Source organism: Mus musculus, chromosome 7, assembly GCF_000001635.26.
Source record: "Mus musculus strain C57BL/6J chromosome 7, GRCm38.p6 C57BL/6J".
Lineage (NCBI taxonomy): Eukaryota > Metazoa > Chordata > Mammalia > Rodentia > Muridae > Mus > Mus musculus.
This window is the reverse complement of record NC_000073.6, coordinates 112,596,780-112,618,433: the sequence shown is the minus strand read 5'-3', so window position 1 is coordinate 112,618,433 and position 21,654 is coordinate 112,596,780. Positions and strand designations below refer to the sequence as shown.

At 43.6% G+C, this 21,654-nt stretch overlaps 1 non-coding gene across 1 annotated transcript; it reads left to right on the top strand.

Moving 5' to 3' along the window:
* The first annotated feature begins 208 nt into the window (after positions 1 to 208).
* On the top strand, positions 209 to 338 carry Gm24154. Its single transcript, XR_003947173.1, has one exon. It is a non-coding gene; the product is annotated as a small nucleolar RNA SNORA17 (small nucleolar RNA).
* Positions 339 to 21,654: the final 21,316 nt, after the last annotated feature.

Below are 21,654 nucleotides of genomic sequence, written 5' to 3'. Positions count from 1 at the left end.
TAATCATTAGCAGAGTGGGGTGCTCACCTTTAATCCCAGAGGCAGAGGCAATTGGATCTTTGTGAGTTCAAGGCCAGCCTGGTGTACAGCTGGAGTTCTAGGATAGCCAGGGCTACAAAGAGAAACCTTATCTTGAAGAACCAAAATAAATAAATAATAAATGCACAAGCAAACAAATAAGTAAATAAAATTAAGAGAGTCTCTGTCACCTGCCCCTAGAGCCACTGCAGGTGTGGCTTCTTGTCATATGTGCATCAGTAGGTGGCAGAGAGGAGAGGTTATGTCTATATGTCAGTGTTCTGACCTATGAACATCTGAATGATCAGTAGCCTAATAATCGCTGAAAAAAGCAAGCCTGAGATGACCACCAGTCTAGTACCAGGCAGGATCCTAACAGGTTCCCAGGCTGGGGAACAAGCTGGAGATTGGAGAATAGAGGAACCCTGCCTGAGATTGTAGGCTTAGAGTTTTCAGGGTTTTTTGTTTGTTTGTTTGTTTGTTTTTTTTAATCTGGATGTCTTTTTGTCACTAAAGGCTCTGTCTTATTCTGTACCACACGTAAGTCAGGGAGTTTCTGCACCAAAATTACAATGCTTCACTCCCGAGGTTTTATCAGAAACTTCACCTGCTAAACTGGACTGGTATTGAGGCTCAATGGTTAGAGTGCTTACTTAGCATGTATGAAACCCTGGATTGATTTCTGGCACTGTGTGAACCAGCGTGGGTTGCTCACCTGTAATCCCAGCATTCGGGAGGTCAAAGCAGGAGGACCAGAAGTTCAAGAGGATTCTTAGCTACGTAGCTAATCGAAGGCCTTTTAATTAATTAATTAATTAATTTATTTATTTATTGTGTTTCTTTTTTGAGGCAGTGGCTTTCTATATAGCCCTGGTTGTCCTGGAACTTACTCTGTAGGCCAGGCTGACTTTAAACTCAGAGATCTACCTGCCTCTGCCTCCTGAGTGCTGAGATTCAAAGGCATGCAACACTATGCTCAGAATGGCGTTAAAAAAGAACCTCTTAAGTTAGTTCCTTCTACATTTAAGTTTTTTCAATATTTTTGTTTAGTCATCCATATAAACCTCAGAATCACATTGTCTAGCTCTGAAAAGCATACATGTATATCTTTTTTAAATTTTTTAATATTTTATTTGAAACAACACATAGGCAGTATACAACCCAAACTTCTTCCTTTAGCTGCCCCATACATATGTATTTTATCTATACATTTATAATATACATATATAGGTTTATTACATAGTAATCCAAGGCAACATGCCTATTTGCTACTGACTCTTCTTGCCAGTGAATGTGGCCTGTCTTTCCTCTTAGGAAGACTTTCCATATTCTGCAGAAGTCAGACGTTTTCTCTATGTATGCCTTGAAAATTCTTTTACATTTAGATTTTTGTTTTGTTTTGTTTTGGTTTTCGTTTTTTCGAGACAGGGTTTCTCTGTATAGCCCTGGCTGTCCTGGAACTCACTTTGTAGACCAGGCTGGCCTCGAACTCAGAAATCCACCTGCCTCTGCCTCCCGAGTGCTGGGATTAAAGGCGTGCGCCACCACCGCCCGGCTTTAGATTTATTTTTAAAAATTATTTTAAAATAATTTGTGCATGGGTGTGCCTGTACTGCCCATGAGTGCAGGTACCCACAGAGTTCAGAGGAAGGCAGATCCCTTGGGGCTGGAGTCCCAGGCAGTTTCCATGTGCCTGACATGGGTGCTGGGAACTGAACTCCGGTTTTGGGTCGTCTCTAACAGCGGCAAGTGCTTCTAACAATGGAGCCATCTCTCCAGCCTGGAAATCCCTTTATTGATACAGCAATTCCTTCAGTGACCATTATTTCTATGAGATAATCAGCTCGTGGGAGTCTGCAGCGCTGTGTGGGGAATGAATGGGTGGGGGAGGGAAGGGGAGCGGCATGTTCTGAACCTGGTTTAGGTCAAGCGTGTTTTCACGGGAGCAAGCCAGTTTTTACGTGGAGTAGAGAAAACCGCATGAGGAGATTAATGAGAATGCAGGAAAGGCTAAAGACTCAGTTGTTTCGTTTGTTCCAGCAATCCCTTCCAATGGTTTTTTTTCAGAAAGTGTGAAGTAATTCTGCAACCGTTAATTCAGCTCACCCCTTAACATCCTTGTAAGGTGATGGATCATCATCACCCCCATGTTACAAATGAGGAAACTGAGGCCGACAGGGGCTTGGGGTTGTGGGGCTGGTGGAGGGCACTGTGTACACACATTCCCCATATAGACACAGGTGCTACTTAGAAATAAAAAATAAAATGAATCTCAAATAGAAATCAATCACAAAGGTTAATGAAAACAAGATTAAAAAAACAAACCAAATACCGGGCGGTGTTGGCACACGCCTTTAATCTCAGCACTTGGAAGGCAGAGGCAGGCGGATTTCTGAGTTTGAGGTCAGCCTGGTCTACAAAATGAGTTCCAGGACAGCCAGGGAAACCCTGTCTTGAAAAACAAAACAAAATAAAAACAAAAAAAAACCCCAAAACAACAATAAAAAGACACTCCCCCAAACAAAAAACAAACAAGCAAACAAACAAACAAAAAAACCCAAAAAACAAAAACGAAACAAAACAAAACAAAACAAAACAAAAAACCCCAAAACTCCTGACAGTGTGGTTCTTCCCTTTGGAGAACTAAGGAGAGAGGTCACTGTCCAGCCCAGCCTTCTTTTATTGAGTTTCTATTACATTCCCATCTGGAAGAACACTGGGACATTGTAAGCTCCTACTCAGGCCTGGATTTGAGCAAGGACAGAGACGGGGCTGGTGCTCTGGGTCAAAGACACTCCACACATTTTTCCAGGGCCTTGGGTCATTTGCAGTGAGCCCCATAACTCCCACACATTTGCTTCTTAATGTCCCAAGGCTCTCCCTGCTGCAAGGTTCCCATAGGAATGTGGCCGCCTGCCAGGCGACCTCATGTGCATACCATTCTTCTGGGAGTCAGGGGAGGCCACGAGGAGGCCAAGAGGAGGCCAAATTGGCTGGCTGCTTAACTGTTTGGGCCCTAGCTCTGTGTAGTACTTTCCTGACAACTGAAGGTAAAACAGAGGAGAGATATTTATGTATTCATAGAACCATCTGGAAAACAACTGTTTTTAAGGGTGGCCCAATGGAAACCACATTCCCTGGTTTGTTATGAAACTGTCCTCCACCCGAATGGCATTTTTAAGTCATGAGGCTTTGAGAGGTGTGACTAAAGCAGTGTGACTTTTTTTTTTTTTTTTTTTTTAAGTGAACACACCAGAATACAGCCATCTAAATGACAACTGCTCCCATCCAACAATCGAATCAACCACTGGGTTGTTGGCTCACTCCAAAACACTGAAGCGTCTGTCCCATCCCTGAGGAAATTTGCTTTGCATTCATTGGATCATTTTCTGTTTATCATTTGCGCAACATGTATGAGGTACTTCCTGTGTACTGAGCACTCTGCTGAACTCTGCAGACAGAAGACTGAGGAATGGGAAATCCCATGAGGGTTTGTACCCTTCATCCAGCATCTATTAGACACCTCCTGTGAGCCAAGCACTCTGATAGAACCTGGGAACAGAACAGTTAACACTGTGGACCCGGGAGGTACCTATTGGAGTGCCCACGTTCTTGTGTTCCACAGTGCTCTAGTTTCCTGTCTGGTCTGTGATAGAACACTCTAACCAAAACAAATTTAGAAAAGAAAAGGGTTACAATTTGGCCTACACTTCCAGGTGCATCATTGAAGGATGTCAGAGCAGAAGCTCAGGGCAGGAACCATGGGGCATGCTGCTTGTTAGCTGGCTCACAGATAGGCCTATACTTCAGCTAGCATTCTTATACAGTCCAGCCCAAGGAATGGTGCTGCCCACAGTGGGCTAGTCTGGTCCACATCAATTAACAATTAAGTTAATTTCCACAGGCCAATCTGATCAATGCAATTCCTCAGTTGAGACTTCCTTCTCAGGTGACTCTAGGCTGTGTCAAATTGGTAGTCAAAGTTAACTAGGAGACATGGCAAACTGGGTAACTATGAAAACATCATTAGAAATAGAAACAGGGCAGTTTATCATGAAAGGGAAAAGACTCTCAAGAATGGTTGTGGTCTAGTGAGCTGCCGGAAAAGCTCCCAGTGTACATTGACCTAGTCCCTCCTTTCTCACACTTGTATAGCATGCTCCATTGCCCAGGTGGGAAAGGGTTGCATTCTTTCTCTGCCACCAGCTTCCTTCACAGTCTTAAGGCTGCTCTCTAGTCCCTACCCTCTTGCCACACACGGAAGAACAAGTTTTACCGAGGATCCTGGAAAATTAACCTGGCCTGGGTGTGATCCAGTGTTGTAGGGGCTGGATTGTATCAGGCAACTTTCCTAGACACTTCTGAGTCACAGGATTGCTTTGAGGGAAATAAAATCAGACAATACATATATGAGTAGCCTTAACCCAGAGGTCAGCAGAGGGGGCTGCTCCATGAGAACGCTTGGGATGGTTTCAGCTGTGCAGCCAGTGCCACCATCTGTCTTTGCTGGACCAAATTCTGAATGAACTTGCTGAAAAACCTATGATTTTAGAGTGCATATAAAGGATGTCCAGTACTGGATTGAAAGTACTAAAAATCATATGATGAAAATAAAATTGTCTTTCCTTTTTTTTTCTTCTGCTGCTAGTCCCCTCCTCCAGAGACAAGCAATGAAGCTAGGATCTAGATTTCTTCACGATTGGTCTGTACCAACATTGGCTGGGTATTGTATTTCTTTTCTGCAATTTGTTGGTGGGTATAACTGATAGCATTGTGTATAATTTAGGTATACAATGTAGTGATTTGATATAAGTGTATAATGTAAAGTGGTTACAACAACGAAGTAAATTACTATGTTATCATTTCATAGCATTACTATTATTTGTGTGTTGTATGTTGAAAATACATGTATATTTTTAAAAGACGATTTATTACTTTATTATTTGTTTATTTGTTTACTTGTTTATTTATTGGTTCTTTTGTTTTGTTTTGAGACAAGGTTTCTCTGTGTAGCCCTGATTGTCCTGGAACTCTTTGCTTTGTAGATCAAGTTGACCTTGAACTCAGAGATCTGCCTTGCCTCTGCCTGCTTTTTCAATGCTGGAATTTAAAGGTGTGTGACACCAGGCCTGATTATTATTTTATTTTTTTGATCGAGTTGTCTGTGTGTGCATGTTAATGTATGTGCTCTCAGAGGCCAGAAAAGGGCATCAGATCCCTTAGAGCTAGTTGTGAGCTCCTTGATGTGGGTGCTGGGAACAGAACTTGGGTCTTCTGTAGGCGCAGTAAGTGCTCTAAGCTGTGGAGCCATCTCTCTGGCCCCCACTTACGATTTCTTTCTAGGCCTTTCAAATATGCAGTACAGTATTACTCACTATAGGCATCAAGCTGAACACCAGACACCTAGAACATACTTCTTTATAAGTGAAAAGATTTGGCCTTTGACCAACACCTTCATTTCTGTGAGTGCCTGGCAACCGGGTAACTGCCATTCTGCTCTCTGTTTCTATGAACTTGACCTTTGTGCACATGTGAACTCATATTGATTTTTCTCTCTGTGTCTGGCTTATTTCATTTAGCATATTGTTCCCCAGTGTCTTCTACATTGTCACAAATGGTGGGATTTCTTTCTTTTTTTTTTTATGACTAACATTATTCTACTTTTCTCTATATACCCCATGGTATCTAGTACTACAATGGACACGCCTCTTCAGTAGTCTTGTTACATATATGTCCAGAAGTGGGGTTGTTGGATCATATGTCGTTCTAATTTTAATTTTAAAAAATAATTATTAATATTTTCATAGATGAATACACTGACTAATGTTCAAATTCAAGTAAAACATCTATTCCTTCAAAAAAAATTAATTATGTGTCTGTGTGCCTATTTAACCGTATGTGTATCATGGGCATGCAATGTCTGCAGAAGCCAGAAGAGGGAATTACAGACAGTTGTGAACTGTTTGGTTCGTGCTGGGAACCAAACCCAGGGCCTCTGCAATGGCAGTATGCACTCTTAGCTACTGAATCCTCTTTTCAGCGCCAACTTTTAATTTTTAAGGGACCTTTCATAGTGTTTTTTTTTTCTTTCCATTTTTTATTAGGTATTTAGCTCATTTACATTTCCAATGCTATACCAAAAGTCCCCCATACCCACCCACCCCCACTCCCCTACTCACCCACTCCCCCTTTTTGGCCCTGGCGTTCCCCTGTTCTGGGGCATATAAAGTTTGTGTGTCCAATGGGCCTCTCTTTCCAGTGATGGCCGACTAGGCCATCTTTTGATACATATGCAGCTAGAGTCAAGAGCTCCGGGGTACTGGTTAGTTCATAATGTTGATCCACCTATAGGGTTGCAGATCCCTTTAGCTCCTTGGGTACTTTCTCTAGCTCCTCCATTGGGAGCCCTGTGATCCATCCATTAGCTGACTGTGGGCATCCACTTCTGTGTTTGCTAGGCCCCGGCATAGTCTCACAAGAGACAGCTACATCTGGGTCCTTTCGATAAAATCTTGCTAGTGTATGCAATGGTGTCAGCGTTTGGATGCTGATTATGGGGTGGATCCCTGGATAAGGCAGTCTCTACATGGTCCATCCTTTCATCTCAGCTCCAAACTTTGTCTCTGTAACTCCTTCCAAGGGTGTTTTGTTCCCACTTCTAAGGAGGGGCATAGTGTCCACACTTCAGTCTTCATTTTTCTTGAGTTTCATGTGTTTAGGAAATTGTATCTTATATCTTGGGTATCCTAGGTTTTGGGCTAATATCCACTTATCAGTGAGTACATATTGTGTGAGTTCCTTTGTGAATGTGTTACCTCACTCAGGATGATGCCCTCCAGGTCTATCCATTTGGCTAGGAATTTCATAAATTCATTCTTTTTAATAGCTGAGTAGTACTCCATTGTGTAGATGTACCACATTTTCTGTATCCATTCCTCTGTTGAGGGGCATCTGGGTTCTTTCCAGCTTCTGGCTATTATAAATAAGGCTGCTATGAACATAGTGGAGCATGTGTCCTTCTTACCAGTTGGGGCATCTTCTGGATATATGCCCAGGAGAGGTATTGCTGGATCCTCCGGTAGTACTATGTCCAATTTTCTGAGGAACCGCCAGACGGATTTCCAGAGTGGTTGTACAAGCCTGCAATCCCACCAACAATGGAGGAGTGTTCCTCTTTCTCCACATCCTCGCCAGCATCTGCTGTCACCTGAATTTTTGATCTTAGCCATTCTGACTGGTGTGAGGTGGAATCTCAGGGTTGTTTTGATTTGCATTTCCCTGATGATTAAGGATGTTGAACATTTTTTCAGGTGCTTCTCTGCCATTCGGTATTCCTCAGGTGAGAATTCTTTGTTCAGTTCTGAGCCCCATTTTTTAATGGGGTTATTTGATTTTCTGAAGTCCACCTTCTTGAGTTCTTTATATATGTTGGATATTAGTCCCCTATCTGATTTAGGATAGGTAAAGATCCTTTCCCAATCTGTTGGTGGTCTCTTTGTCTTATTGACGGTGTCTTTTGCCTTGCAGAAACTTTGGAGTTTCATTAGGTCCCATTTGTCAATTCTTGATCTTACAGCACAAGCCATTGCTGTTCTGTTCAGGAATTTTTCCCCTGTGCCCATATCTACAAGGCTTTTCCCCACTTTCTCCTCTATAAGTTTCAGTGTCTCTGGTTTTATGTGAAGTTCTTTGATCCATTTAGATTTGACCTTAGTACAAGGAGATAAGTATGGATCGATTCGCATTCTTCTACATGATAACAACCAGTTGTGCCAGCACCATTTGTTGAAAATGCTGTCTTTCTTCCACTGGATGGTTTTAGCTCCCTTGTCGAAGATCAAGTGACCATAGGTGTGTGGGTTCATTTCTGGGTCTTCAATTCTATTCCATTGGTCTACTTGTCTGTCTCTATACCAGTACCATGCAGTTTTTACCACAATTGCTCTGTAGTAAAGCTTTAGGTCAGGCATGGTGATTCCACCAGAGGTTCTTTTATCCTTGAGAAGAGTTTTTGCTATCCTAGGTTTTTTGTTATTCCAGATGAATTTGCAAATTGCTCCTTCTAATTCGTTGAAGAATTGAGTTGGAATTTTGATGGGGATTGCATTGAATCTGTAGATTGCTTTTGGCAAGATAGCCATTTTTACAATATTGATCCTGCCAATCCATGAGCATGGGAGATCTTTCCATCTTCTGAGATCTTCTTTAATTTCTTTCTTTAGAGACTTGAAGTTTTTATCATACAGATCTTTCACTTCCTTAGTTAGAGTCACGCCGAGATATTTTATATTATTTGTGACTATTGAGAAGGGTGTTGTTTCCCTAATTTCTTTCTCAGCCTGTTTATTCTTTGTGTAGAGAAAGGCCATTGACTTGTTTGAGTTAATTTTATATCCAGCTACTTCACCGAAGCTGTTTATCAGGTTTAGGAGTTCTCTGGTGGAATTTTTAGGGTCACTTATATATACTATCATATCATCTGCAAAAAGTGATATTTTGACTTCCTCCTTTCCAATTTGTATCCCCTTGATCTCCTTTTGTTGTCGAATTGCTCTAGCTAATACTTCAAGTACTATGTTGAAAAGGTAGGGAGAAAGTGGGCAGCCTTGTCTAGTCCCTGATTTTAGTGGGATTGCTTCCAGCTTCTCTCCATTTACTTTGATGTTGGCTACTGGTTTGCTGTAGATTGCTTTTATCATGTTTAGGTATGGGCCTTGAATTCCTGATCTTTCCAGAACTTTTATCATGAATGGGTGTTGGATCTTGTCAAATGCTTTTTCTGCATCCAACGAGATGATCATGTGGTTTTTGTCTTTGAGTTTGTTTATATAGTGGATTACATTGATGGGTTTTCGTATATTAAACCATCCCTGCATTCCTGGAACAAAACCTACTTGGTCAGGATGGATGATTGCTTTAATGTGTTCTTGGATTTGGTTAGCGAGAATTTTATTGAGGATTTTTGCATCGATATTCATAAGAGAAATTGGTCTGAAGTTCTCTATCTTTGTTGGATCTTTCTGTGGTTTAGGTATCAGAGTAATAGTGGCTTCATAAAATGAGTTGGGTAGAGTACTTTCTACTTCTATCTTGTGAAAAAGTTTGTGCAGAACTGGAATTAGATCTTCTTTGAAGGTCTGATAGAACTCTGCACTAAACCCGTCTGGTCCTGGGCTTTTTTTGGCTGGGAGACTATTTATAACTGCTTCTATTTCTTTAGGGGATATGGGACTGTTTAGAAGGTCAACTTGATCCTGATTCAACTTTGGTACCTGGTATCTGTCCAGAAATTTGTCCATTTCGTCCAGGTTTTCCAGTTTTGTTGAGTATAGCCTTTTGTAGAAGGATCTGATGGTGTTTTGGATTTCTTCAGGATCTGTTGTTATGTCTCCCTTTTCAGTTCTGATTTTGTTAATTAGGATTTTGTCTCTGTGCCCTCTAGTGAGTCTAGCTAAGGGTTTATCTATCTTGTTGATTTTCTCAAAGAACCAACTCCTCGTTTGGTTAATTCTTTGAATAGTTCTTCTTGTTTCCACTTGGTTGATTTCACCCCTGAGTTTGATTATTTCCTGCCGTCTACTCCTCTTGGGTGAATTTGCTTCCTTTTTTTCTAGAGCTTTTAGATGTGTTGTCAAGCTGCTACTATGTGCTCTCTCCCGTTTCTTCATGGAGGCACTCAGAGCTATGAGTTTCCCTCTTAGAAATGCTTTCATTGTGTCCCAAAGGTTTGGGTACGTTGTGGCTTCATTTTCATTAAACTCTAAAAAGTCTTTAATTTCTTTCTTTATTCCTTCCTTGACCAAGATATCATTGAGAAGAGTGTTGTTCAGTTTCCACGTGAGTGTTGGCTTTCTGTTATTTTTTTTTTGTTATTGAAGATCAGCCTTAGTGCATGGTGATCTGATAGGATACATGGGACAATTTCAATATTTTTGAATCTGTTGAGGCCTGTTTTGTGACCTATTATGTGGTCAATTTTGGAGAAGGTACCATGAGGTGCTGAGAAGAAGGTATATCCTTTTGTTTTAGGATAAAATGTTCTGTAGATATCTGTCAGATCCATTTGTTTCATCACTTCTGTTAGTTTCAGTGTGTCCCTGTTTAGTTTCTGTTTCCACGATCTGTCCATTGGTGAAAGTGGTGTGTTGAAGTCTCCCACTATTATTGTGTGAGGTGCAATGTGTGCTTTGAGCTTTACTAAAGTTTCTTTAATGAATGTGGCTGCCCTTGTATTTGGAGCATAGATATTCAGAATTGAGAGTTCCTCTTGGAGGATTTTACCTTTGATGAGAACAAAGTGCCCCTCCTTGTCTTTTTTGATGACTTTGGGTTGGAAGTCAATCTTATCAGATATTAGGATGGCTACTCCAGCTTGTTTCTTCATACCATTTGCTTGGAAAATTGTTTTCCAGCCTTTTATTCTGAGGTAGTGTCTATCTTTTTCTCTGAGATGTGTCTCCTGTAAACAGCAAAATGTTGGGTCTTGTTTGTGTAGCCAGTTTGTTAGTCTATGTCTTTTTATTGGGGAGTTGAGACCATTGATGTTAAGAGATATTAAGGAAAAGTAATTGTTGCTTCCTGTTATTTTTGTTGTTAAAGTTGGCATTCTGTTCTTGTGGCTGTCTTCTTTTAGGTTTGTTGAGGGATTACCTTCTTGTTTTTTCTAGGGCATTGTTCCCGTTCTTGTATTGGTTTTTTTCTGTTATTAACCTTTGAAGGGCTGGATTCGTGGAGAGATAATGTGTGAATTTGGTTTTGTCGTGGAATACTTTGGTTTCTCCATCTATGGTAATTGAGAGTTTGGCTGGGTATAGTAGCCTGGGCTGGAATTTGTGTTCTCTTAGTGTCTGTATAACATCTGTCCAGGCTCTTCTGGCTTTCATAGTCTCTGGTGAAAAATCTGGTGTAATTCTGATAGGCTTGCCTTTGTATGTTACTTGACCTTTTTCCCTTACCGCTTTTAGTATTCTATCTTTATTTAGTGCATTTGTTGTTCTGATTATTATGTGTCAGGAGGAATTTCTTTTCTGGTCCAGTCTATTTGGAGTTCTGTAGGCTTCTTGTATGTTCATAGGTATCTCTTTCTTTATATTTGGGAAGTTTTCTTCAATAATTTTGTTGAAGATGTTTGCTGGTCCTTTGAGTTGAAAATCTTCATTCTCATCCACTCCTATTATCCGTAGGTTTGGTCTTCTCATTGTGTCCTGGATTTCCTGGATATTTTGAGTTAGGATCTTTTTGCATTTTCCATTTTCTTTGATTGTTGTGCCGATGTTCTCTATGGAATCTTCTGCACCTGAGATTCTCTCTTCCATCTCTTGTATTCTGTTGCTGATGCTCAAATCTATGGTTCCAGATTTCTTTCCTAGGGTTTCTATCTCCAGTGTTGCCTCACTTTGAGTTTTCTTTATTGTTTCTACTTCCCTTTTTAGGTCTAGTATGGTTTTGTTCATTTCCATCACCTGTTTGTATGTTTTTTCCTCTTTTTCTGTAAGGACTTCTACCTGTTTGATTGTGTTTTCCTGTTTTTCTTTAAGGACTTGTAACTCTTTGGCAGTGTTCTCCTGTATTTCTTTAAGTGATTTATTAAAGTCCTTCTTGATGTCCTCTACCATCATCATGAGATATGCTTTTAAATCTAGGTCTAGGTTTTCGGGTGTGTTGGGGTGCCCTGGACTGGGCGAAGTGGGAGTGCTGGGTTCTGATGATGGTGAGTGGTCTTGGTTCCTGTTAGTAGGATTCCTATGTTTACCTTTCGCCATCTGGTAATCTCTGGAGTTAGTAGTTATAGTTGACTCTGTTTAGAGATTGTTCTTCTGGTGATTCTGTTACCGTCTCTCAGCAGACCTGGGAGACAGATTCTCTCCTCTGAGTTTCAGTGCTCAGAGCACTCTCTGCTGGCAAGCTCTCTTACAGGGAAGGTGCGCAGATATCTTGTTTTTGGACCTCCTCCTGGTCGAAGAAGAAGGCCCAAAACAGGGCCTCTCTCAGAAGCTGTGTTGCTTTGGCAGTTCCCAGAAGCTGTCAGCTTCTGTGGTGCAGACTCTCACCTGTGCAGACTAAAATCCTAAGTTCCAGGGAGTCCTGGAACCAAGATGGTGACCGCTGCTCCTGAGGCTGAGGCCGCCTCCCGAGCCAGGCGGACACCTGTCCTCTGGTCCGGACGGTGGCTGGCTGTCTGCGGCCCGCCAAGGGTGCTGCCTCAGCGGCTCTGTGCTTCCGCCCGTCCCAGAAGCTGTCCGGTTCTCTGGCGCACCCTCTAACCTGTTCAGACTAATTTCCTAGGTCCCGCGGAGTCCCGGAACCCAGATGGCGACCGCTGCTGCTGAGGCTGAGGCCGCCTCCCAAGCCAGGCGGACACCTGTCCTCTGGTCCGGACGGTGGCCGGCTGTCTGCGGCCCGCCAAGGGTGCTGCCTCAGCGGCTCTGTGCTTCTGCCCGTCCCAGAAGCTGTCCGGTCCTTTCATAGTGTTTTTACCTCAACACTATCTATCTCATAGTTTCTTGCTCCTACCCTAACAAGTGTGAGGCCACAGAGGATCTCATTGCTGATTAGCATTTCTCTGATTGACTAGATCCTTTCATGCACTACTTTCAAATGCTGCTCACATCTCTTCTTGGGGGAATATTGATTTTGACCTTTCAGTACTTTAGATTAGATTAGCTTGGTGTGATGCACATGCCTTTAATTTCAGCACTTGGAAGGCAGAGGCAGGTAGATCTCCACGAGTTTCAAGGCCAACCTGGACTTCATATCAATATTGAGGCCAGCCAGAGCTACAGAGTGAGACCCTGTTTCAAAAACAAACACACTAAGACCAAACCAAACAAACCAAAATGAACCAAACCAGCAACAACATCAAAACCAAAAAACAAACAAAGTTCTGTTCATGATTTAGGAGCCGGAAAAATAGCCATTTTTGTGAGTATCTTGGATTATTCCAATTTCCAGAAGAATGGCAAACCAAGGAAACGCAATGGCTCTTTAAACCAACACTGGCCACAACTCTGGAATGATAACTGCTTGGACACAGGAGATGTGGATCTGATTGGGGGGTGCTGGGTGTTTTCTTCAAACGCTCCACTACTCCATTCCAGGACTGCTCAGTCACCTCTGAATACTATTTGCTTCAAAGCTTATCATATAATAATATAAAAATGAGGACATTTGAGGGCTGTGAGATGGCTTGGTCAGTAACCAGAGTCCAACCCACAGAACCCACGTTTAAAGAAGAAAGGAAAGCCAGCTGTAGAGACTGGCTTAGTAGGGAAAGGTCCTTGCTGCCATGCCTGACACCCTGGGTTCTATATCCATGGGAGAAAGAGAGAATAGATTCCTGCAAGTCGTCCTCTGACCTCCATTACAACTCAGGGACATTCATGTGCCTCTCCCAACCCTACACACACACACACACACACACACACACACACACACACACACACACAGAGAGAGAGAGAGAGAGAGAGAGAGAGAGAGAGAGAGAGAGAGAGGTAAATGTATCAATAGATGGGTAAATAAACAAATGAAATGTTTATAAAGTCAGGCTCCATAGCATGCATCTGTAACAGTCTGGGGAGGTAGAGAGGGGCGGGTCCTTGGGGCTCCCTGTCCATCTACTTTAGTCCAATGGTTGAGTTTCAGGCAAGGTGGGAAATCCTGTGTCAAGGAAAAGGCATTTGAGGACTAACATCTGAGGTTGTTCTCAAGTGTGTATACAGGTACAGTCATACCTGCACACATATATGCTCACTTACTCGAGAGTGTGAGCATACACGAAGGCACAAAAGGCAACATTTTCAGCCAGGCATGGCTGTCTTGAAACCTCTCCAGGACATATAATTAATAGGCACATTTTTCTGCGGCTGGCATGAGGCATCGGGGCTGCAGAGAAGAATCCAGACAGCCGCTCTAGAAGCAGCTGCTAAGATCTGCACTCTAATTTGCTGCCACAGCTTGACACAGTGAGATGCATTAAAATGTGCCACATTGGTTAACATGGGTTCAAGTAGACAAAGACTGCCAATTTGGAAGGAGGGTAAATGGCCTTTGGTGGCTCTCTTCGTGATGCCCAGACGGCATGCGGTGGAAAATTACAGTGTGCTTATATGGGCAGTTCTGGCACAATCCAAGCACAAATGAGACCCGAGGATTAGCTTTCCTGGATGAATAATTATTCCTGAATCATGAGACAGGCACCCGTGGAAAGAAAAGTGCTTGTCTTTCTAAGAAGTCTCCAAACACTGTCAGAGATTCATATCCTCACATGAGTTCCGTGCAAATGAGAACCGGCCCTTAACATTGTTCTGAGCCAAAGAAAATTCTTGGTTGGGACTGAGAAAAAAAAAAGTTAGATAAATAATTTCTTCTTGCCTCTCAGAAGGCCACAGCTATCGCTGCAATCCAGAGCTGGCCTCTAAGCAAGTCTGGCGGGTTTTGCTTGGACCAGCTGCTATGATGAACTTACAGTAATTCCAGGTTTTCCTCTACTCCAGACAGAGCCAAGAGCTATGAAGTAAGCCGGATGCATCCGGCTTACTTCATAGCTCTCTTCAGTACCTGCTGACTACTGACCGTTCAGTTTTCTGACTTCTTTCTTTACTAAAACAGGACCATAGGGGAAATTCCTTCCAGGCAGCCGAGGAAGCTGGCAAAGATTTATTTCAAGTTAATTAAGAAAGCTGTGCTAAGCACCAAGGGAGTCTGTTTAGTTGGGCTGTGGGACGTGACCACCGCATCAAGGCTGAGCTGGACCTTTTTGCTCCCTTTACCACAGACCTTCTGTATTTTACCATTACCACTAGGAGGTGGGGAAGATGAGGGGAAACTGAGCTCAGAAAGACTGACTCCTTAGGATGAGCCACTGGTAAACCAAAGTCTCAGAATTTGAACTTGGCTTTAGTCTGAAGAATATGTCCTCTGCTTGTCTGCCCTATGCTATAAGATGGCCATAAGCAACGAAAGCCTCCAGTTAGAGCCCAAGGAGAGAGCTCGGGGTGAGAACTCCAAGCTGAGTAAAGGTGAGGAAACAGGCTAGCTGCTGGTAGAATGCTTGCCCAGGCTGCGTGAGGCGATATAAACTGTGTATGTTTGTGATCCTCCTACAAGGAGGCAAGGGCACCAGAAGTTTAAGAGGGCCCTTGGCTACACAGTGAGTAAGTTCCAGGTAGCCTGGACTACATGAGACTGTCTCTGAAAAGACAAGTGGGAGAGCGGGGAGCTAGGCAGACAGGATATGTGGAAATGTGTGGAAACGCAGCAGAAGCTGGGTTTGTGTTGATCCTGGGCCCAACTTCTGAAGATCTTAGGAATCCCGGAGCCCAGTGGGAGATAGTTGGACAGATTTTCTGGAACCTAGAGCAATTTTTTTTTTCCTAAGGCAAACATTCAATATGAATAAACTCAAGTGCTTTTCCCCTAAGGCACACATTCAATATGAATAAACTCAAGTGCTCCAGGGGTCTCAGGATCCTAGATATACCCCAGGACACTGAGATCTGTGGCGTAAAGACTTTAAAATGGGTTTCTTGTGAAGGATGGGGGACTCATTGTCCCCACCTCTTGATGGGCCGACAAGAAGGTACAGAAGGTATGCTCTCAGGGTAGAAAGGATTTCCAACCCAGAGTGGTAAATGGCTTCTGACTAGAATTACCCCCAGGAACCCGACAGGCCTGGAAGATCAAGGACAACCTGGCTGACAATGTCTTCCATTTTTGCCTGTGGTGTTTTAGACTCTTCTGCTGACCCTGAAGCAGCTCCACAGGCCTGGATGTTCCTGAAGTCACTTCCTGAGGCACGGAGGCGATGCTTGTGGCAAAGGTGTGATTCGAGATGCTCAAAGTAGTCATATGGTAGGATCCGGGAAATGACTCATCGGAGATCCCGACATGAGGAAAATTCATTCCCAAAACCACCAAGGGAGAACCAGGGGGATGGCTCACTTGGTTAAAGTGCTTGTCAGACAAGTATGGGACCTGGATACCCCAGGACCGTGTGGAAACAAAATCAGGTATGGTGGCACACGCCCATAATCTCAGGGCTAATGTGACACAGATGGGAGCTGGCCAGCCAACCTGGCATAATGGGTGAGCTTCAGGACAACAAGGGCCTCTGTCTCAAAAATAAAGTAGACCACACCTAAAGAATGGCATGGAGGGTTGATTTCTGGCCTCCACAGGCACATGCATGTGCATGTACACATGGGTGTACACACATGTGCAAATACATGAATTCAAGAGAGAGGAATGGTCCCACCCCTTTTCTTGATTGGGAATAAAGGTCTAAAAAGGAGACCAGAGACATATTCATCCTTGAATTATTTGTAGGGAATTAACCATGAAGCCAAGGGCCCGTAGAAGATGAGCCATTCACCAGCTCTGTGTCTCTTGGTAGGGGAAGGGCAGTCTCCACTGGATGAAATGAAACAGACAAAGAAATGGGCAAAAACTATTTATGGATAATAACTTCTGAGACCTATATACCCATGTATTGGCTTCACAATGAGTCTTTTATTGTAATGTGGAACATTTGGTGACTCAAGAGACACAGAGCATGTGACTCACGCAAAGGTGGTGGGCTCCAAACAGAGAGACCTAATAGTTTGTTCTTGGCTGGACACTAAGAAGTTGTGGGCAAATTACCCCTCCCTGAGACTCCCTTTTCTGTCTGCTAAGCAGAAAAATGATCCTGAATCTTGACAGAGCTGCATACATTTTGAAAGTGCAAAATACATTATGTGTGCTGAGTAAATGAGAGAGAATAAGAAGAGAAATATAGAATTAAATAGATAATACAAAATAGTAATACCCAGAGTTGGCAAGATAGCTCAGCAGATAAGGCTGACACCTGCTGCAGGCAGGCAGCTTGCCACCAGGGCTGACAACTTGAGTTCAGTTCCCAGAACCCATAAGGGGAAAGGAAAGAACTCATTTCAAGAACTTGTCCTCTGACTATCTCATAAGCACCATGGTATGTGTGTACTCATTAATAGACAAGTAGATGTAAATTAATAAAATACTAACTAGGGCTGGAGAGATGGCTCAGAGGTTGTGAACACGTGTCCTTGCAGAGGACCCAGGTTCCACTCTCCACATCTACCTCAAAGCTCACAACCTTCTGTCACTTCAGCGCCAGGGGATCTAATGCCTACTTTTGACCTTGAAGAGCATCAGGCACATGTGTGCTGTGTACATATACCTGAGCAAAACATTTATGTACCTAACATAGAATAAATAAATCTAGGGATGGGCATGTTGGCACATGCCTTTAATAATTCCAGCATTTGGGAGGCATAGGCTGGGAGATCTCTGTGAGTTCGAGGCCAGCCTAGTCTACAAAGCAAGTCTAGGACAGTCAGGACTTTGTTACATAGAGAAACCCTGTCTGGAAACAAAAAAACAAACAAACAAACAAAGTCTTAAAAAATAGTAGCAACCAGAGATGGTAAGTACAAGATGGGCAGATACATTCTTTTGCAATTAAGTCTCATTATATAATCCAAATTGCCCTCGCACTCTATTCTCTTGCCTCAGCATCTGAACAGCTGGAATAACAGGTGCACACCACATACCCCATGTAAGCTCAAGATATGAACAGTATCTTGCTCGTCTTTGTACTCTAATGTGTTATACTATATAAATATTAATCATTATATGTTATCATACACACATATGTAGATATATGCATATACATATATAGTATATAATAGCACATAGTAGCAACCCCTAAACATGCGAGCCTGGCTGGCTGGTGTAGCACCATGTCTGGGCATGACTGTTTTCTATATTTTGGCAGCTATAGAAGTAAATGAGAGTCTGCTTAGAGAAGCATTTCAAAATCCTATGAAACTAAACAAGGAATAGAGAAGGGGACATACAATGTCAGGACATTTTTGAAATGTCATTTGAGGAGAGCAGTGGCCTTCTTTCGGAGTGAGCTCATGCCCACTCTCTGGTCGGTTCTGCTAAGTAGCACAACTCTTTTCTGCGTGGCTCTGCAAGGCAGTGTATCAGAGGGCAAGGCTACAGAGTCCCTTGGACAGTGACCTATTGACATCAGCTATTAATAGCCATTAAGTCCTTGGATGGAGCCCAAGCTCCTCTCACCCTAGAGATAGCCTTGCATTCAGAATATGCCTGAAAGAGCTGCAGAACCCTGTGATCTCTTGGAGTTTCCCAGTTAAGCATGTGTTTTTTCCTTCCTCTCCTCTCCTCTCCTCTCCTCTCCTCTCCTCTCCTCTCCTCTCCTCTCCTCTCCTCTCCTCTCCTCTCCTCTCCTCTCCCCTCCCCTCCCCTCCCCTCCCCTCCCCTCCCCTCCCCTCCCCTCCCCTTTCTCTTTCCCCTTTCCCTTTCCTTCCCTTTCCTTTCCTTCTATTTTTTGCTTTCCTTTCCCTTTTCTCTTTCTTTTCCCCTTTCCCCTCCTCCTCTTCCTCTTTCTCTTTTTCCTCCTCCCCCTTTCCCCCTTCAAAGTTACACAAAGGACGTTTGGCCTGCAGACTCCATCTGCCTGTGTAGTGTGCTAACATTTGTTTTCCACTTAGAAGTCTAAGAGGCTCCTGTGCTTTCAACAAGTCCACCAAGTTTCTCAGTCATGCTGGAGAGAAACGAGCACTGTAAGGGGAAGCAAGCCACCTAGCTAGCCATGTCACACACTTGCCTGGGGCTCAGGAGGAGCTGATGTCCCAGTCAGCACAGGCCCACTGGTAAAGTATTGCTGTCCTTGGACAGTGAATTACTTTTAGTGTCTCCATGCTTCAAAACCTGACAAGAAGCAACTTAACAGAGGAGGGGTTTGTTTGGATCTCGGCTTGAGGGGCTATAGTCCATCATGGCAGAAGGCACGGTGGCAGGAGGGTGAGGTAGGCACCACACTGCATGCACAGTCAGGGGGCAGAGGTGACTGGACGCTGGTGTTTGCAATCCTTTCTGTGTTTCCCACTTTTACCTTGATTTCCCATCCACAGGATGATGCCGTTCACATTAAGGGTGCGTCTTCCCTTCTGAGTGAAATGTCTAAGGAAACAGCCTGACTCTCACTGACGTGTCTCTTAGGTGATTCTAAATCTAGTCAGACTGACAAAGAAGACTCCTCATCCTCTGCGGCCTGGATGCTGGGAGCAGGCAAGGCCTCCTTTTCCCTCCTGCATGGTCACACTTGATATCATCACTCCTAAGACTGGAGGAGAATCTTTGATAATAGCGATTCCTAAATACAGGACAAAGACAGGTCCTGTAGCTTAATGTCAACTTAACTTTTGTCTTTCAAAACTTAACTCATGCCGGGCAGTGGAGGCACATGCCTTTAATCCCAGCACTTGGGACGCAGAGGCAGGCAGATTTCTGAGTTCAAGGCCAGCCTGGTTTACAGAGTGAGTTCCAGGACAGTCAGGGTTATACAGAGAAACCCTGCCTTGAGAAACAAAACAAAACAAAACAAAACAAAACAAAACAAAACAAAACTTACCTCATACAGTATGTTACCACATAGATCCCTCTCTGAGAGGTGGGATGGTGTTCTCCTACTTAGCTTCGGTTGTCAAATTGACCCAGCCCAGAGTTGTCTGAAGGAATCTCACTTCAGAAACTACCTTAATTAGAGTGGCCTGAAGGTATGACTCTGGGGTATTTTCTTGATTGCTGGTTGATATAGGAGGGTCTAACCCACAGTATCATTATCATGTAAGGGTCCTGACTATATAAGCCATCCAGTTAGTGTAGAGGTGAGAAAGCAAGCCAGTAGCAGCATTTTTTCTGTGGTTTCTGCTTCAGGGTTCTGGTATGACTTTCTTCAGCGATGGGTTGTGAGCTGGTAGTGTAAGCCAACTTGACCTTCTCCCCCTGAGCTGCTTTTGGTGTTTATCACAGCGCTTGAGAACTAAGATAATATGTGTGTATTAGTTACTTTCCTGTTGTAAATAAACATCATGACCACGGCAACTTATTGAAGAGTTTACTTGAGCTGGTTCCAGAGGGACATCCTGACAAGGAAACAGAAATGGCAGCCAGAGAAGGAAGTGAGATCCTCAACCACGGACAGGTAGCAGAGAGAGTAAATTATGTATCAAAAGATGGCCTAGTCGCCCACCACTGGAAAGAGAGGCCCATTGGACAGGCAAACTTTATATGTCCCAGTACAGGGGAACGCCAGGGCCAAAAAATGGGAATGGGTGGGTAGGGGAGTGGGGGGAGGGGAGGGTGTGGGGGACTTTTGGGATAGCATTGGAAATGTAATTGAGGAAAATATGTAATAAAAGAAAAAAAAGAAAGTGACAATGTTTTAATCTCAAAGCCTACCTCCAGTGGCACACTTCCTCCAGCAAGGCCACCTTAGACATTGCCACCAACCGAGGAACATGTATTCAGGCATGTGAGCAGATGGGGACATGCCCATTCAAACCATCACAACCTGTTTATCAAATAGTATGATGATTCGATACATGTCTATGTTTTGTCATCAGCACAAGCAGTTAATATTTCCGTATCCTTACTATTCAGTTTTTAGATACCAGGATAAAAATGAGGCAGATCTGTGGGATACAGTGTGATATCCCAAAGCATGTGTGTGGCATGCCCTGCCACATGGGTGGGATTGGCATTCTTATCTCCTTCTTCGTCCTGACGCTTAGAGCTGTCACATTCTTCTCTTCAAATTATCCATAACTAGGCGACAGGTTGCTGTGACCAGTGTCGACCCCACTGTGCTTACATACATGTCTCCTTCAGTATAATCGTTCTGAAGGGTTCCTGTTACCTCCCCATCTAGCCATGTCACAGGTGTCACCCATTCTGAGTCTAGTGTATAGAACACAAATATGACACGTTTCTGATATTTCTGGGCACATCCTTAGGACAGCTGGACATTTGGCTTGAATCCTGGCTCTCCATCCTCAGTGGACCAGGGTTACAGTGACTGCCTGACAGGTCTGGCCTGAGAAACGAATGGGAACCTGACCTGCAAGAAAAGGGTCTCATGGGGGATATAAGCCCCCTCCACAGAGGGCCTCTCTGGATATTCCGACCCTGAAATGGCAGCGAATTGGACCCATATGCATCTATTAGGGGTAATAAACAAGCCGGAGACCCCACACTCCCCAAAGAGGCAGAGGTAAGGTATCATGGAAGAACATGGGCTTGGGGCAGGGATGTGATCCATGAGAAATGCCCAAGCCAAGTGATGTGGTCTCAGGCCATTCAGTTAGCTACTCGCCACTTCCGGAGAGGTTTGGCCATTTGTAAGAAGTGGCTGGGGGAGAGCTGGTGCTGTAGCTCAGTGGCAGAACTTTTGGTTAGCATGTGAGGTTCTAGGCTTGAGCTCCAGTGTAGTCAAAAACAAGGAGGGAGGGAGGGAGGGAGGGAGAGAGAGAGAGAGAAGGTATAATGGAATGTCTTCCTCTCAGGGTGGCTGCCAAGATTAGAGAGCATGCTTATACACGAAGAAGCTGTCCAAAAGGCCATCAATTTTAACACTGGCCCCAAAATGGAAGTCAGCAGAGCCAGAAGGTTCTAATACCTGCCTTTTGCCACCAGGGACTGGCTATGTCATTTATTTGGAGGCAGGACTGGGTTGGATTATTGCTAGGGCTCTGAGCAATGGGCCCCTGAAACTGGCTTTCTGCTTTTCTATTGGCAGGCTGATTCCAG